Below are 8,614 nucleotides of genomic sequence, written 5' to 3' on the forward strand. Positions count from 1 at the left end.
ATCTGCTTTAGCCAACTTTGAACTATATGATGTTTGGAGGTGCCTGCACCCAAAAGACAAACAGTATACTTTTTATTCATCTATTCACCGTTCTTTTACTAGAATAGATTACATTTTAGCTGATAAATTTTTCCTGCCACTTATATCAGATATCACAATAGGTACTAGAATATGGTCTGACCATTCCCCAATAATAGCTAAGATCCAAATACAGGGCTCCCCTCCTATTAATAACATTTAGAGAATGAATAAGTTAATTTTACAATCTGAACAATCTTCCCCCCTAATTAAAAAGAATCTAGAGGAGTACTTTAAAATGAATGATACAAAAGATGTCTCCAGAGCCACTTTATGGAATGCCCATAAGGCATACATGCGGGGCATTTTTATGAAGCATAGTGCAATTTTAAAAAAGAAGTTCAGAGGAAAAATAGATCTTTTGCTTAAGGAAAAAAAATCCCTGGAGCAGGCAGTATTTACTGATAAGAAAGTAGATCTTATCCCCAAATTAGAACAAATACGTCAGGAATTAGCAGACAGTTTATATTATCAGTATGATAAATGGCAAACTATATTAAAGGAGAACTGGTATTCTGATAGAAATAAGGCAGGCAAAGCAATGGCTCAGAAAATGAAAGGCCGGAGAATAAGTCAGAGGATCATAAAAATTAAACATCCCACCTCAGGTACAATAGTTCACCATCCGAATGATATAGTCAATGCTCTGGCATCATACTACGAAAATCTTTATAATTTAGGTAAAGACCCCAAAACACATATCCCCTCCCAACAAGAGACGAATCATTATCTTGACAGTGTGAACCTTCCTAAACTCTCAGAATTCGAGCAGAAACAGATTAATGTTCCATTCTATCAGCAGGAAGTTGAGATTGCAATAAAATCCCTCAAAAAGGATAGGGCACCGGGAGTTGACGGTTTCATAAACGATTATTATAAGAAATATATTAACATCTTATCTAAACCTCTTGTTGATATGTTCAATGAAATAGCAACTCTCAGTGTTTTTCCTAAGGAATCTCTCTCGGCAGTTATAACAACTATTCCAAAAGAGGGTAAAGACCCAACTGATCCTGGAAGCTACAGGCCAATTTCCTTGCTAAACACTGATCTGAAAATTTATGCTCGAATAATAGCAAACAGGTTGGCCCCCTTGATTCCACAATTAATACAATCTGATCAAGTTGGTTTTGTCAAGGGTAGGGTAACAAACGATGTAACAAGAAAGGTACTTGCCTTGCTGCACAAGATTAGGCTCTGTCGGACGCCTACCCTCTTTGTCTCTTTAGACACGGAGAAGGCATTCGACTCTCAACCTTCAGCAAGAGTTTTGTCCTCAGGCACACTGTCCTCTTCCTTTGATATCACTAATGGCACTCGTCAAGGGTGTCCATTATCCCCATTAATTTTTATATTGTCTTTAGAACCCTTGGCACAGAAAATTAGAGACAATAGAAATATACATGGAATACAGTTGGATAGCTCTGAAACAAAATTGGGTCTCTACGCAGATGATATCCTATTGTATTTGCAAAATCCCACAGTATCATTGCCTAGTCTAAATATTGAACTCAAAGAATTTTCAAAAATTTCCTATTATAAGTTCAATGAAAGCAAAACTAAACGGTGGTTATGCCTTGTAATGTTCGTCCAGAAATAGTACAAAATCTCAAGGGTTCCTGTTCATACTCCTGGACTGCCGAATCTATTAAATATTTGGGTATAGGGGCGTGGCCAACTAGCTATGTGAACGGACGCACGCACCTATAGCTCCCTGGTTTTAACCGCTTTATCCGGACTTTATCCTGCACATTTTTACGGCTGAACTTGCTTAAGCTCTGCCGATAACTACTAGTGGTACCCTGATGGGAAAGAAAAAACCGCCTGTGGCAGAAACCTCCGATATTCGGCCCCATCTTCGTGACTCGGTGCGGCCTTCCAAGATGGCGGAGCCACGCAGGCCTGAATTGCCTAAGGAGCAACGCGCACATCCGTCGAGGGTAGCTGCAGCGCTCCCTCAGGCGACGGAACCTTTGGAGGAGACTACCTCAGCTCCTCCACTATCTCCTACCTTATCGCACCCAGCGGTCGCCAGCACTCCTGAGGAATCCCCTGGCACAGATGACCTCACGCTTGCGGAGGTGGTGGCGACTTTGCGTTCCACTATCCAGACTTGTCACGCCGCTACTATGGCGAAGGTGGAGGAACTCAAGGTGGACTTTGCTATCCTGCGGCAAGATCTCCAGACGGTCCGAGAGAGGACTGGTGAGGTAGAACGCCGGGTGAGCGATTTAGAGGACATGTGTACTCCACTGCCGGAGCGCATTGCTAACCTCACCCGCAGATTGGAAGCAGCAGAGGCCAAGTCTGACGACTTAGAAAATCGGTCAAGGAGGAACAACATCCGATTTGTTGGCTTTCCAGAAAGATCTGAGGGTCCGGACGCCACGAAATTCCTCGAATCCTGGCTCAAGCAAGAACTTGGCTCTGATACTTTCTCATCGGCCTTTGTCATTGAGCGAGCACACCGTATTCCTGCCCGGCCACCGCCGCCTGGGGCTCCTGCTCGCCCCTCATTGCTCGCCTGTTAAATTACAGGGACAGGGATGCGGCCTTGGCAGCAGCACGTCAGAAAGGTGAGCTTACCTATGAGAATTCGCAAGTATCCTTATATCCAGATTTCTCGAATGAGCTTCGGAAGCAGCGCCAGCAATTTATGGGTGTCAAGCGTCGCCTCAGGGAAGTTGGTCTACAGTATGCTATGCTGTACCCTGCAAAGTTACGGATCTCGGCAGATGGCAAAGCCCATTTTTTCCTCACTCCGACTGAGGCTTCCAACTGGTTAGACCAACGCTAATTGCTGTTTCACCCTCAGGATGCGACTCTTACTATTTGTAAGTATAGGATGGCACATATTCTCTACTATTTTGAGGCCCTCTTACAGGCCCACGTATATGGATCTTAACAAGAAGTCTGCCACTTGTGCCTTGCTCTTGGTTCTGTCATTGGACTATTTTGATTACCCGCTTTGGACTACTGCCCTGCATAGCGGTTCCAGGGAGCCATGTTGAGAAGTTTATTTGTTTTGACTCTATACCCTCATAGTGTTATTTACTACGTGAACTGTATTCCTTTTCTTTTTTTAGGTTGCGTGTGCTGTACAGTTTCGGCACACCCCTCTAGGCTACTCTATGTTTAGGGTTTGGCATTCCTCCAATGTCGGGGGATGTAGGGTGGGGGTTTTTGGGATTGAATGTCTTTCTGCTCCTTTTCTTCCTTGCTTTTCCTTCTTGTTCTTTCTTCTCTTTCTATCTTCTCTCTTCCTGTTTCTATCTGCCTGTGTAGGAGGGAGTCTATACTCACAACTCGGGATTACAAATGTCAGCTGAACTTATAGCCATCTCCTGGAACGTGCGAGGGCTTAGTTCTCCTTTGAAGAAAACACTGGTATTCAATTTCCTACGGAAATATCGCCCTCACATTGTTTGTCTCCAGGAGACGCATATCTGTAAATCCTCGAATCCCCCTTCACTTAAAAAAATCTGGATAGCTCATGCCTACCATTCGCTTTATTCCAATTACTCTAGAGGGACTTCTGTTTTGATAAGTAAATCCTTGCCCTTTCACTTGCTGAGTATTAGGAACGACCCTGATGGCAGGTTTACCCTTTTGCATGCCTCATTGGCAGGTTTCCCCTATGTTATTATTTGTGTGTATATACCTCCCCCATTCAATGACTCCTTACTTTATGACCTTCTGCCATTTATAACTTCCTTACCTCCTGACCCCCTGCTTGTCCTAGGGGACTTCAATGCTGTGATGGATAATGACATAGACAGGATAACGACTTCGTCCACTTATAGAGCGGGCACTAGGGCGTTGCGGGACTGGGCACAAGTAGCGGGTCTGGTTGATGTTTGGAGAGTGTGTCACCCGGAGGATCGTGCATTCTCCTGTTACTCTAGAGGGGCGATGTCGAGGATTGATCTTGCCTTTGCCTCGCCATCCATGTCTTCCAAAATTACCAAGGCAGAGTTCCTTCCTAGAGGAATCTCAGATCATGCTCCTCTAAAAATTACTTGGCAGTCTCATTCTGCTCCGACCAGTAGAATTTGGAGACTGAATCCGTACTGGATTACCCATCCTGACATCCAGAAGGACATTGAGCAGTCTATAACCCATTTTGTTCAGGCTAACCTAAATACAGCAGAATTGCCCATAGTGTGGGACGCCATGAAGGCGTATATTAGAGGCGAATATATTTCCAAAATTTCCCATGTTCGTAAAAAAGCTAATCAAGACATGGCAAAACTGAAGCTGATCTCAGTGAGGCGGAGGCGAGATACATCCAAGACCCCTCTGCTCATACTAGGCTCATGCATGTTCTGGCGCAACGTCGCTTTGCCCAGGCGCAGTGGAAATGTGCTCGAAAAAGCCTTATGCATTGCAAATTTGCTTTATATGAGAAGGGGGACAAGAATGGCAGGTTGTTAGCCCTCCTCGCTAGAGAGGAGTGTGCTAGGCCTGCTATTCACTCTCTTGTCAAGAATGATACTGAGATGATCTCTGACCCTTTAGAAATCAACCGAAGCTTGGCGGAATTCTATCAGTCCCTGTACACTTCTAAATTACAGAAGTCCTCCCCTGAGATTGCTGCCTACTTACAACAGTTAGATCTCCCCAACTTGTCCCTAGAACACAGAACCTTACTTGATGCCCCTATTCAGGAGCAGGAAGTAATGGAGGCAATAGCTTCACTGCCTCAAGGGAAGACCCCGGGCCCGGACGGCATCCCTAACTTATGGTATCATCAGTATGTTAAACAACTAGCCCCACTTCTTACGGATATTTTTAACCTGGCATCACATTCGGCAGCCCTTCCGTTGTCTTTTCGAGAGGCCACAATAGTTCTAATCCTGAAGCCGGGAAAGAACCCCCAATTGCACTCTTCTTATAGGCCCATCTCCTTAATTAACTCGGACGCTAAAATTTTTGCCAAGGTGCTCGCCCGTCGGCTTAACTATGTCATAACTTCAATCATAGCCCCTGACCAAGTTGGTTTCATTCCACATAAGGCTGCGGAGCTAAATATTAGGAGATTGTACACTAACTTGGTGATACCTCACGTGAACAGGGGTACCCGAGTCATCGCCTTCTTGGACAACGAGAAGGCGTTTGACTCAGTCGAATGGGCTTACCTGTGGCAAATTTTGATACAGTTTGGCTGCCGAAAAAATTTTATCACTTGGATTCAAGCTCTGTATACTCAACCCACTGCCAGAATTTTATCCAACCTAGAGCTCTCTCCCCCTTTCAGATTATATAGGGGTACTCGCCAGGGATGTCCGTTGTCACCGAGCCTTTTTGCACTTGCCATGGAACCGTTGGCGTGCTTAATTAGAGACTCGCCAAGTATTCGAGGCCTTGAAATAGGACATCTTAAAGAAAAGATTTCGCTTTTTGCTGACGACACGCTCCTCTATCTGAATGACTCAGGTCCTTCGCTCAACACAGCCCTGTCCTTAATTGATACCCATACCAACTTTTCAGGCCTTAAAATTAATTGGGCAAAATCATCCATAATGGCATTAGACCCTCTAGCTCTAACTAATATGGACCCGTCCCTTCCCTTGGTTCCAGTGGAAACGTCAAAATATTTGGGCATAGTTATTCATCCACAACTGGACAAATTCAAAGAGCTCAACCTGGATCCGTTGCTGGCGCAACTTGTCCAAATGATTGATAAATGGCTCAGACTCCCCTTATCTCTGATTGGCAGAATAAATTTGTTTAAGATGAAATTTCTCCCTAAATTTCTGTACCTCTTCCGTCAGTCCCCCATATGGATGCCGTCCGGGTTCTTTAGGGATCTCCAAAGCCAACTAACTAGACTTTATTGGTCGCCAGGGGCTCCCAGGGTGCAATATAAAGTATTGACCTCTCCACTTATGGAAGGGGGTTTGGCAGCGCCGGACATGCTAGGATATTTCCTGGCTGCCCACTTGACATCAGTTAAGCGCTGGCTTGGTACTGATCCGGAGGATCCAGTGACGTTACTTGAGGCACAGTTGGTGGGTTCACTGGAAGGGCTAAGAAATCTGGTCTACAGGAAACCCCCGAGCGTTCCTTTCCTTACCCCTATGATACATAACACAGTAAGGGCATGGCAGAGGGGTTTGGCTAGATTACATCAGGGCCCTGGGTCTATGTCCCCACACACTCCGTTATGGTTTAACCCTGCTCTACAGGAGTTGGTTTCAGTCCCTGACCCACAACTGTGGGTACACTGTGGGGTAAAATGCCTGGGGGATGTCTTTGATGATGATAACTCCTTGCTCTCTTTCCAACAGCTCAAGGACACTTTTGCTCTTCCCAACAATATGCTGTTTAGGTTTTTTCAATTACGTCATGCCCTGACGCAACAATTCCGCACAATCATCCCTCGCATTCAAAACCTCTTCACTTGAGGATGTTCTCCGTAAGGACAGTCTTCTGAAGCCTCTATCTACCATTTATGTTTCTCTTCGCCCATCTGGAAGTCTGCCTATGCCTGGGCTCTATCAAAAATGGATTACAAATATACCTGATTTAACTCAGGAGCAATGGACTGACATTCTGGCCAACTCTCTCTCCCCGTTGATACGGGCCCGCGATAGATTGATTCAATTTAAATACTTACACAGAGCCTATTATTCTCCAGCCGTGCTTCACAGGATGAACCCCGCATTCCCTGATGTTTGCAACCGCTGCAAGGGTTCTCAAGCTGACTTTTTCCACCTGACCTGGAAGTGCCCCTTAATCGAGGGATTCTGGACGGAAATTGCTTCCTACATTTCCCACCTTATGGCTCTACCAATAGAAGTGCACCCAACAGTGCTGTTACTCAATTACCTTGAGGATACAGTTACCTCCCGTACAGAAAAAACGCTCCTTACCTTCCTCCTTTTTTATGCCAAAAAGGCTATTGCTATTAAGTGGAAAGATGATCATCCACCTACCATTGCTTTCTGGATTACCCTAGTGGAGCAAGCGCTCCCGATTCTGGAACAAGTATACTACTCGAGGGGATGTCCTGCTAAATTTAACACTATCTGGACATTGTGGATACTCCAAAATGAGTCTTACTCGGCTAGGGAACCGGACTCCTCTCAACTTACACTTGAGTGGTTACTGGACCCAAACTCTGACTGAGTTTCTGGATCTCGTCAGGGCATGTCTGATGGACTTTGAGGGCAAAAAGGCAGATTCTGTAATTGCTGTGTCCGCATATGACTAGATATGATTCCTAAGGTGTTGTATGTGTGTGATACTTTGGGCCTCCCTCCTCCATGCCTACACTTTCTTCCTTCTTTCTCTTTCTCTCTTGCTTCGTGCTTCCCGTCTCTTTATTGTTTCCCCGGGGTGTTATTGAAAAATCACTGGCGCAATGTGTCCTTAACCTTTCCTTTTATTATTATGCAACAAGTTTGTATCACTCTGTGTTTTGGACTGTGTGCTGGTAACAAATAAAACTTTAAAAAAAAAAAATATTTGGGTATATATCTCACCCCATCCATATCCCAATTATACAAAGAAAATTTTGAACCCTGGATAATTAAACTTAAAACTCACTTAGAAGCCCTATCAAAATTAGAATTTTTCTGGTTAGGCAGATCAGCTGCATTCAAAATGATGATACTACCCCAATTACTATATTTGTTTAGAAACCTACCAATAAAAGTCCCCAAAAAGTCCTTTACTACCATACAGAGAATGATCAATAAATTTGTCTTGATGAACAAGTTTTCAAGATTCTCAAACAAAATTTTAACCACTCATACATCTGATTTGGGTTTGGGAGTTCCAGATATAGAAAAGTATTATAAGGCCTCAATACTTGAGCAATCTAGAGCAATCTGGATTCATGATTTTTCAAAGCAGTGGGTAAGCATTGAACAAGAACAACTCCCTGTCAAAGCCTATGGATCATTTTTAGAATCCAGATTGAACTGGAAAATACAACAAAATATCTCAAATCCCATTACAGCTAATACCTTAGGAATCTGGAAAGAAATGATTAAACTTTGTAGCGGTGATCCACTAGCAATCTCTAACCCCATTCCTTTGATTAACTTATCTAATGCTTTCAAAAATGTATCACTAGACAATTGGATAGATCAGGGTATAAAAACAATTGATGACTTATTAGTAGGATTAGAAATAAAACCTTTTGAAGAACTTGTATCTTTATTTAACATTCCTGAATCTGATAAACCTAAATATCTCAGAATACACAAATTTTTAACAAAACATCCTTCTAACCCTATATCTCTTACACCCCAAATAAATAGATTACTCAATCCCCAGTACAGTAAAACTAAAGGAACCACAATATTTTATAGAGCATTGTTAAATCTGAAAGATGAACCCCCTAAATGGCAGCTCAGGAGATGGCAGGAGTTCTTGCAGGTTGATATTGATCAGGAAGACTGGGAATTAGCACTCAAATCATTAAAGAAAACAACACATTGTGTTTCCCACCATGAAAATTTCATTAAAATGACCTGGCAATGGTACATGACACCTGAAAAAATAGCCAAATTTGATAATAAAACAT

This window comes from Xenopus laevis, chromosome 9_10S (assembly GCF_017654675.1).
Source record: "Xenopus laevis strain J_2021 chromosome 9_10S, Xenopus_laevis_v10.1, whole genome shotgun sequence".
In the NCBI taxonomy this organism is placed as follows: Eukaryota; Metazoa; Chordata; class Amphibia; order Anura; family Pipidae; genus Xenopus; species Xenopus laevis.